The sequence below is a fragment of the Cupressus sempervirens genome, chromosome 10, assembly GCF_028749045.1.
Source record: "Cupressus sempervirens isolate cs-2001-9-10 chromosome 10, ASM2874904v1, whole genome shotgun sequence".
Taxonomy (NCBI): domain Eukaryota; kingdom Viridiplantae; phylum Streptophyta; class Pinopsida; order Cupressales; family Cupressaceae; genus Cupressus; species Cupressus sempervirens.
In genome coordinates this window covers 122,895,280-122,905,918 of record NC_143127.1, presented here as the reverse complement: position 1 = coordinate 122,905,918, position 10,639 = coordinate 122,895,280, and positions in this window count along the sequence as shown.

The following is a 10,639-nucleotide window of genomic DNA, read 5'->3' as shown; positions in this document are numbered from 1 at the left end:
GTATTAACTATAAAAATAAGCTAGTACATTCAGTACAGAGAAAATAGACTTCATAACATGCCCTATGGGCTTACAATAACATAAATCTGGAGATAATTTCTCCTTTCAGTACCTCCTCTCAAGCTCCACTCTAAACTACCTTTTACAATGCCAAAAATGTCCTTAAATAGACCCCGAAGGGTTAAGGACTAGGAATACATTCTATAAAGAGCTAGTAGGAATCCACCGACCAAATAGAAGGCTCTAAAAGCTGTGTTAGAAGTCAACGCAAATCTGAAAGAATCCAGAAACGGTAACCAAACTTCTGGGAGGCATATCTTTTGAACTGTAGCTCTGATTGACGAACCGTTTACATTTTTGAAAAGCTCTCAAAGTGCTCTATATCCCTATGGATGAGCTTTGCTCATCCCCCATTTTTTGGCCCTTTTTAAGTTCATTTAATGCACCTAACCTGACTTTGAAGCATTCTTAGGAGGTCTCCAAAACCTAAAAAACTGCAATAACTTTCAAACCGTGAGGCCTTTTGACCTGATTCTTTTTTTGGAATGCTCTAAATTACAATTACATTCATTTGGCCAATTTACACCACCTAGTTCATCAAAACGATGGCTCAATTACATACTCCTATTTTTTGACATTTACACGTATCCCAAGGTGTTCAAATACTCTATCCTATGACACTGATAGTGAAACTGTGAGAGTTGGAACCTTTATTTGACCCAAATGGGTATCCAAAAATGAAAACACATGAAACAAAAACTAAGTCTAAGTACATTTTTTTGGGTGACACAGGATTGCCCTTATACCTCTGGATGCTCCTGCTGTAGACACCTAAAAATCCTTTAGAAAATAATATTTTTTATTTTCTAAAAAAAGTCCTGATGACATCATCATTTATTAATTAATTAATTATTTAATTTATTTATTTATTTTTATGCCATTAAATCCCTTTATCTTAATTAAAAATATTTAATTAAGGAATCCCTCCCAAAAATGCTTAAATCTTATTTAAACATTATTTCCTTATTTATTAATTATTTAATTAATAAATTGACCAAAAAACCCAAAATAAATAAAAAATTTATTTTTTGCCCAAAACTTGGCCAATCTTCTTGAGACCAATAACCTCTTCCAAAATCTTCTAATCCTTCTTTAATTTCGATTAAAGGCTAATCTCATCATTTCCTACCCCTAATCCCAAATCAAAATATTTAATCAAGATTAAATATTAATCCTCATGTTTATTAAAAATATTTTAATAAATATCTCCTCAACCCAAACCCTTGAAATAAATAAAACTTTATTTATTTCATAAAATCTTATCCTAGGAAGATCTAGACTCTTCTAGAAGATGTCCTTAACCCTAATCCTAATCCCCTCCTAACCTTGTCACATTCTCTAAACATGGGTTAAGATTTGCTAACTCAAGCCAAAGTTAACAAATATCTCCTCCTTCACCCACCCTCATTAATTGCAATTCACTTGCCATCCACTTGCCTGGTCCTAAGCCATCTCTAACCCTTCCTCTAATCATTTTTACAACCCTAAGCAAGCTTAAAACCCCCCTAAACCCTCAAATTCAAATTTCATGGTATCTCTCACAAATATCTTCAACCACAAAATTTTATTAAGCTCACAAAGTCATAAATGGTCTTACAAAGCACTTATGAAGGGTCTTTATGAAGATTTTATCCCTTGAGCCTCCTTTGTTGACTCATCCTTCCCCTTTCCTCCATCCTCTCACCATGTGACATGTGTCACTCCTTGATTGGTTGTAAGGAAGCACAATCCATGTGCTCTCCTCTCATGCAATCTAAGCCCTCCATGAGCTTTTTCCTATCCTTGCATCTTAGCCCTCAATCCCTCAAGCCTCTTGCCTATAAATTGGATTATTCCCCTTTGCAAAATAACACAATCCATGAAGTAAAGTTATAATGCTATTTTGAGAGCCAAATCCATACTAAAGCCATCTATCCACACTAAAAATCCACAATCATCCATTGAAGCATTTGGAAGCATATTGAGCATACATCCTATCCATTTAGATAAAGCTACTCAACAAGAGAGCTTCTTATTGAGAGAGTCCATTAATGGCTCATATTCTCAATTGAGAGTTCATCTTAGTCTATCTTGAAGTTTATGAATTTTGTTTAGTTTGTAGAAGCTTTATTTAAATTTGGTTTCTATTAGCATACTAACATTGCTCATATACATTTTGGCACGCCCGGTGGGACCCCGCATGGGTCATCTTCATTAGCTTTTTTAGTCAAGTTTTGTATGTCATTTGCTGATTTTGGCTAATTTTGCTTGTTTTTGTGATTGGTAGGATTGTATAAATTGGTTTTGTAGGTCCACATGAGCATGAAGAAGACAAAGGAACTCATAGTCTATCTCATAGTATTTGCAGATTTTTCAAGCTTATAGGTGGACAAAGCACTTGGAATTCTTCTTCCTCTTCTTGTCTATATTCTTCTTATTCCATCTACTTCTTCTTCTTCTTCTTGTGGGAGATCTTGGCCATTTTTTTTTTAAAGAAGCAAAATCATACACACTTCTTTTTAGTGCTTAAAATGAACCCCCAAATCATACTTAAATCTATTAAAAAATTAAAAATTTGCAAAAAAGAAAAAAAAATTTAACAAGTGAAACTAAACCAATCTAATCATTTGCATCCTTGCAACATCAAGGTTTTAGATGCATTCATGCAAAGTTAGGAACACTTCATTTTTGGGAATTTAAAAAGAAGTTCAAGTTTCCATTTCAAAAGGTTCAAAATCAACACTAAGTGCACACTAAAATCTAAATCAAACTCAAAGCATCAATCAAGGATAAAATGAACCTCATTTGCAAATATGTTAAAGTTTTTTTAAAAATCTCATGAAAACTAAGAGTCCTAAATGGTTGCCAAAATTGTCCTAAAAAGCTTTTTTATTTGTTCCAAACAAATGTCTTGTTGCAAAATCTTGAATGTTTCTTAGGTCTTTTATGCATCAAAACAATCTAGGAATATCATTTTTGGGCTTAAAACATGCAAACTAAAACACAAAATCTTGAATGAAAAGCAAAGTCCAAAGAGTCATTTTCACTTTTGAGTCCAAAAACAATCTTGAATGATCTAAGGTTAAAACAAAGCACTTCAAAGTTCTTAAAACAACACACAAAATCTCAATCTTGAATGCTCAAAGAAAAAAAATTGAATGTTTAATCACTTGTCTTTGAATGCATGTTGCTAAAATCACTCTTGAGTGCCATGGATTAAAATCAAAGTTTGTTTTTTTATGAATGCATGATTAAAACAAAAAATCCAATCTTGAATGCCATAGATCAAATAATCATCTTTTGGAGCATAAAAAGAATCTACATTTTTGTAATCTTTTAAGTTATAAAAATGCTTTGAGTGAGTTTGTCATTAGACTCACCCTCTTTAATCACCCATCAATTTAACCATTGGTTGCAATCTCAGTTCCATCTATGGGGATGTGTCCACCTAAGAGGGTGTTAAGTGCTCCACGCAAATCAAACTCCACTCACTTGGGTTTTTAGTGGTTTTTCTAAGTTATAAAATTCTTTTAATGCACATTAATCTCGCTCACACTTCATTTGGGAATAAAAATTGGACAAATCTTGACGTGGAGGGCCTTCGGGCGCACGCTTGAAATCGAATCTCACACACCTTTGTTTTGGGCTTAAAATAAACTCACACTCAATCTTGAATGCCTTAAAGAAAAATCAATCGATACTTGACGTGGAGGGCCTCCGGGCGCACGGGTTTACCTTCTTGTTGACCCTAACTCTTCTTCTTGTTCGTATTCTTCGATCAATTTTATTTTTGTCGACGCTTCAAAGTTGGAATAAACATTGTATCTTAAACATGAGTGCTTGCAAAGTCTAGATCAAAAATCTTAAGCGTCAGTTGGTAAAAGAACAAGCATGTTTTTTAGCCCAAGATCATCCAAGTCTTCTCTCCCCTTGTCGTCTTTTGAGGCCATCTTGGGTGCATAAGATTAGGATCCAAAATCTTGTCTTAGCTTTTTAGGAGGCCTGCTTGGGGATTTCATCACCCCTTGGGACGACCTCAACTCTAGCGTTCTGGCAGAGTATAAAGATCGGGAGGTGAATCCAAAGACACCTCTCTTGGGATCAAAATTTTGTCACTCGGGCTAAGCCTCAAGGAACTTTATACCCTTGAGAAGTGAAAGAGGAGAAGTGGGTTACCGCTCCTCTCGGCTGTGTGACATCTTTTTGGTTTCATCTACGGACTTGGGCCTCACGTACCTTGCGTATATCGAGGACTCCCTAGCTAAACCAAATTTCATCCTTGTAGAAAGCTTCCTAAGATGTTGGTGTGTTTGACGTGCTTGCTCAAAACTTTTGTCTGCTTGTTTGTTCATAGCTTTTGAATGAATGTTTGCCAATTTTGGTCAAAATCCCAAAAAAGCAGAAATCTCCCAACTCAAGGCATACTTAGCGTAGTCACTGCCTTATGAGAAAATCATCCAAGCTCCCCCGATGCAACCGAATCTATCTAGTTCTTTGCCTTAGAACAATCCCAAATCCAAAGTCCATCCAAATCATCCCCCTAGCCAGCTAGCAACCCAATCCAAAATCACCCAAGCCTTTAAAGAGTTTTTGTCACTTTGCTACATTTTGCTATCCAATCAATCCTACCAATCAACCAATCTCACCAAGGTTATCCCTTTGACAGAGCATTGTGTAGGGTAATCCAGCTTTGTCACTTGTATCCCTCATCACCTTGAGCTAAAGGTTGGGATCCACAAGTGGTCAATCTCGTGTCATGCCATAGGATCACTAGTCTATCCTTAAGTTGACACAATCACCACGAATCCTGCACATAGGAAAGCAAAACTCTCACTTTTTGATAGCATACCTTTGAAGTCTTCCACCCACAAGAAAGCCAAAAATCTCCAGCCAATCCTCCTTAGGTCTGTCATATAGCTTTGACTCTCCCTAGGAAATCTTTCATCAGCCAATCCAAAATTTGTGCTTAATCCAAATCCAACCATGAGCTTCCGTGTTCATCCATACGCAAGACCCCATCCCCATCAAACTCATCATCAAAGCATGAAGTACCAATCTTATCATGATGTGTTTGGTCACATTATCCTTGCTCCTGCCACCTCCTATTCCAATGATGATGAAAATCTTGTTGATTATGACGGGTATATTGAAAGCCTTAGAAACATTCCCCCAAGCATCCCCCAAAATCCAAGAGTTATTCCAAACTATCTAGTCATGCCATCCGATATTCCAGCTTCCCCTCCATCACCCCATCAACCAAGCTTCCAATCCTCCACCCCCATCACACTAGCTATTCCTATCAATCCACCTCCACCTTCGACACACGAGTCTCCAAGGAATCTCCTAGAGGAAATACAAGAAAAGTCGCCTCCAACAATCGATAAGCCATGTCATCTAATCCAACCATGTGAAGTAGTCAGTGATGAAGCTTCCCCATCTATAATATCACCTCCATGTCCCATAGCTATCATCCCCATACCATCCATCAAGTTGCTTAAAATCCTTCCACTTCCCGCAAGCATCAAAATCCCACCACCTATCAAATCCCTCCAAATCCTATCCACATCGCCTCCAAGCATTTCCCAAATCTCTCGTAATGACCCTTATGCATCCATCTTCTACTCACCCATCTCCACTACTGAATCTCCCATCTATCCATCCGCTGCCTTTGAAGAATCCATCCCTTCACCTCCTATCGCACCATCCACTCCAAACCAATCCTATCAAGATCCTGCCCAAAAGCATGTTGACATCCCCCAAAGCATAAATGAAGATATCATCATACCATGTCTTCCATCCATAGTGCAGTCACCATCTCCTCCATCTCCAAAACCTCAAGCCATATCTCCTCCACTACAAGATATCTTGTCATCCCACCAGCTACATCAAGATCCTATCCTTCCATCTCCCCCGCTCCATGCTTCCATCTTACCACCTATCCAAGCTATTCCACCATCTATAATCTACCCTCTTGGTTCACTTACATTCATCCACGGTAGCCCTCTCTCAGCAAAACAATTAAGAATAGTATCTCCCCATTGCAATACACCTAATAAATCACTTCTACCATTTTCTGCAAGAAAAAAGTTTTCTCAGCTTGTTCAAATGCTCAATCGATGGCATTATCAAGGTCAAGGTTTAGGACCACAAGAGCAAGGAATTAGAGAGCCTATTATTGCACAAAAAAATCTAGGATTTCATGGTCTTGGATATGTATCCAAAGGCTCACCATCTAAAGGTGTTGGTACACCACACCCCCAAACCAAGCCTATCTCCAAGCTCACCATGCCAGCCTCCCATCACTCCTTCAAGAAATCTTTTGTCATCCCCCCTCCACCATCTTTGCAACCCAAAACAACCTACCATATCCCCCCTTCATCTGCTAAATCCATTTTGGGTCCCTATGTCCCAAAATCTACCATCCTCCATCCTCCTATCAGCCATCATAAAAATCCTATTCCATCCATTTCTATGCAAGATCAACAAAGGCACATATCAGGGCACATCATCCATCATCATCCCCCTACATGCTCTTTCATATCCTCTCCATCTCACAAAGCTTCTCCTAACCATCTTCCCAAAGCTTACCACAACAATGTGAATGCCAACTTCAAAATGCATAAAGCTAAAAATCCACATCCTAGGCAATCATATGTCTATTCTAAAAGACATACTCCAAAAAGGCAAAATCCAATCAAAGAATGCAAAACAATGCAAAAGCCTATGAAAAGAAAATCCAAAACCATGTGGATCCCCAAGAAAAAAGTTGAAACCCAATGCATAATGGCATCCACCATTGCTAATCCCCCATCTAGTGACTCATGTCCCCCATCTCCTAACTCCATCTTGGGTGCCTATATCCCCAACCACGCTTCCACAAATCCTCCATCACGCCCGCATCTACCATCTATCCCCCATATGCTCTTTTCACACCCGTTCCAACATGTGCCAATGTTTCTCTTGTAAGCATCCCCATCTCATGCTCCTTTTCAGCATTTTCATCCCTCCATCTCCTACCATCAATCCCATCTAATCCGATCTATTGCATAAATTACACATCCGGTGTACCAACAGCTAGCAACAAAATTGAACATTCCAACAGCCAGTGAAAAATCCCAAAAAAGCCAAAATAGCTGAAGAAAGCCAAAATCATTCCAGCTAAGTCCAAAGTCAAAAAGTCAAAAAAGAAAAGAAAAATAAAGCATCCACTAGTGAAAACCTGGCAATTCAAGCGCCTTGGACAAGTACCATGATGAAAACTTGGCAAACAAGCATCATGCGTAATCCCGCCATCCCCAGCTTAGCCTATAACCCTCATGCTTTTGGTCATCCCTTGACATCCAACTCCATCTTCCAATCTATCCACCTATCCTCCATCCTCCAGCTTCCATCTCACACCATCCACTAATCTTATGCAGCTTCAGCCAATCATCTCAGCTATCATCCATCTCCCTAGCCCCTTCAGCTTTTTCCATCCTAGCTTCAATCCTATCACATCCATCATAAGACCTCCTTCTGCATGTTATCTTCTGATTGGGGGCACTATATTCCTTGGAGATCTTGTCTTGTCCATCCTCCCTTGTCATTGGTATCTAGCTTTAAGCTATCCTCATGCAAACCCAATGTCATCTCTTTATATCCATCATAATCTTAGCTATCTACCATCCTATCCAGCCATCTCATCCTGCTCCTCTAGCGATCCTTGGTCACAAAATCTCTCATCATCATTGGATGCATCCTACCAAATCCATATCTTTCGCTATTACCCCACCCTTAGCTTTCGCATCTTGCACAACATCGAACCATCTCGCTATCCTATCATCCTAAGCTTTAGCCCGCTTGTAAATATCTTGGTCTGTCAGCTTGTACATCCTCTTTAGCTTAGTACCATTGTATCTATCCAGCTTTCGTGTTAGTTCCTCCTTGATCAGCATCTTGCACACATCGCACAACCCTTGGTTAGCTATCCCAATGCATCCTTTAGCTAGATCTCCTATCACCAAAGTGCTATCCTTCTTAGTTCAACTTGCTAGATGCATCACCCATCCAGATCCATCAGCTTAGGTGCTCTCCGATAGATCCTTGTAGGATATAGCTTTCCTCATGTCTGATCTTGGTCTGTTAGTACCTTGTCCTACCCATCTCGTTGGCAAACGGTTCTCTTTTGGATCTTCGCTTTCTTTTGATTTGGACTCTTCCCTATTGGGTCTTGAAATATCTTTTCCAAGCAATCTCCTTGTTCCCTCCTCAAGGTTGCCACGATCTTCCATATCATGGTATACTGTGAATGGGGCAATCAGAGCGTAAGGTCTTGATCATGTCTTTTGCTTGTTTTCTTTTTTGCTTGTGGGTTACCCAGTGTCGTTTCCACACTGCTTCCTCTGGGATTCATGCGTGATACTGGGGCAATCCTTGCATGTTTATTTTGAGTTAGTTCGTCAGTCCTCTGGACAGTTGGTGAAAAGGCCTTGATATTCTTGGTAACCTTGGCAATTAACCAACAGTCCTATAGCAAATCTAGTGCTCAACTACATGGTGGTACTTCTCTTTGAAGTATCCCCCCTGCTCAAAAAGCTTCAATGGTTTTCCTTCATCTCCATTATCCCCCATCCATATCCAGCATCTATCTCTCCTACCCCAGCTTATGCATCAGTATCTCTTTGAATCACTCCTCACCTTTAGCTTTAGGGATCCACAATCCTAGTCTTAGGGATCCACCAATCCAAATCAATCCAACAAGCCTCATCTTTCAAGATCCACAATCCTAGTCCTAGGGATCTCCAAAACCCATCTTCCGCCAATCTGAATCTTTGAAATCCTGTTGCATCAGCTTTTTTTAATCCTCTCATCCATCTCCCCATCCTGGATTCCTTTTATAGTGCTCCGCTCCTTCATTCTCTGCAATCCCTGAGATCTTAAGCTTGCTTCCTCTTGTGCCTCTAATTCTCCCTTTATCATTCTCCCGTAGTGAGAGTTTGAGCTAACCAAACCTCTTCTCTTAAGAAAATCTGAGTCTTCTTGCTCATCTCGGATTCTTGTACTTTTCAAGAAGTCGTCGAGCCTCGCTTTCTCTCCCCAAAGCCTTCTTGAGGGGGCATCTCACAGTCCATTCTCTCCTCTTCTGCTCTAGCCTTGGGCATCTTATTTTCTTATCTTTGATGTCATGCCACTTGCGGCATCACATCAAAGAGGGGCAAAATGTAGACACCTAAAAATCCTTTAGAAAATAATATTTTTTATTTTCTGAAAAAAGTCCTGATGACATCATCATTTATTAATTAATTAATTATTTAATTTATTTATTTATTTTTATGCCATTAAATCCCTTTATCTTAATTAAAAATATTTAATTAAGGAATCCCTCCCAAAAATGTTTAAATCTTATTTAAACATTATTTTCTTATTTATTAATTATTTAATTAATAAATTGACCAAAAAACCCAAAATAAATAAAAAAATTATTTTTTGCCCAAAACTTGGCCAATCTTCTTGAGACCAATAACCTCTTCCAAAATCTTCTAATCCTTCTTTAATTTCGATTAAAGGCTAATCTCATCATTTCCTACCCCTAATCCCAACTCAAAATATTTAATCAAGATTAAATATTAATCCTCATGTTTATTAAAAATATTTTAATAAATATCTCCTCAACCCAAACCCTTGAAATAGATAAAACTTTATTTATTTCATAAAATCTTATCCTAGGAAGATCTAGACTCTTCTAGAAAATGTCTTTAACCCTAATCCTAATCTCCTCCTAACCTTGTCACATTCCCTAAACATGGGTTAAGATTTGCTAACTCAAGCCAAAGTTAACAAATATCTCCTCCTTAACCCACCCTCATTAATTGCAATCCACTTGCCATCCACTTGCCTAGTCCTAAGCCATCTCTAACCCTTCCTCTAATCATTTTTACAACCCTAAGCAAGCTTAAAACCCCCCTAAACCCTCAAATTCAAATTTCATGGTATCTCTCACAAATATCTTCAACCACAAAACTTTATAAAGCCCACAAAGTCATAAATGTTCTTACAAAGCACTTATGAAGGGTCTTTATGAAGATTTTATCCCTTGAGCCTCCTTTGTTGACTCATCCTTCCCCTTTCCTCCATCCTCTCACCATGTGACATGTGTCACTCCTTGATTGGTTGTAAGGAAGCACAATCCATGTGCTCTCCTCTCATGCAATCTAAGCCCTCCATGAGCTTTTTCCCATCCTTGCATCTTAGCCCTCAATCCCTCAAGCCTCTTGCCTATAAATTGGATCATTCCCCTTTGCAAAATAACACAATCCATGAAGTAAAGTTATAATGCTATTTTGAGAGCCAAATCCATACTAAAGCCATCTATCCACACTAAAAATCCACAATCATCCATTGAAGCCTTTGGAAGCATATTGAGCATACATCCTATCCATTTAGATAAAGCTACTCAACAAGAGAGCTTCTTATTGAGAGAGTCCATTAATGGCTCATATTCTCAATTGAGAGTTCATCTTAGTCTATCTTGAAGTTTATGAATTTTGTTTAGTTTGTAGAAGCTTTATTTAAATTTGGTTTCTATTAGCATACTAACATTGCTCATATACACCTGCATCAT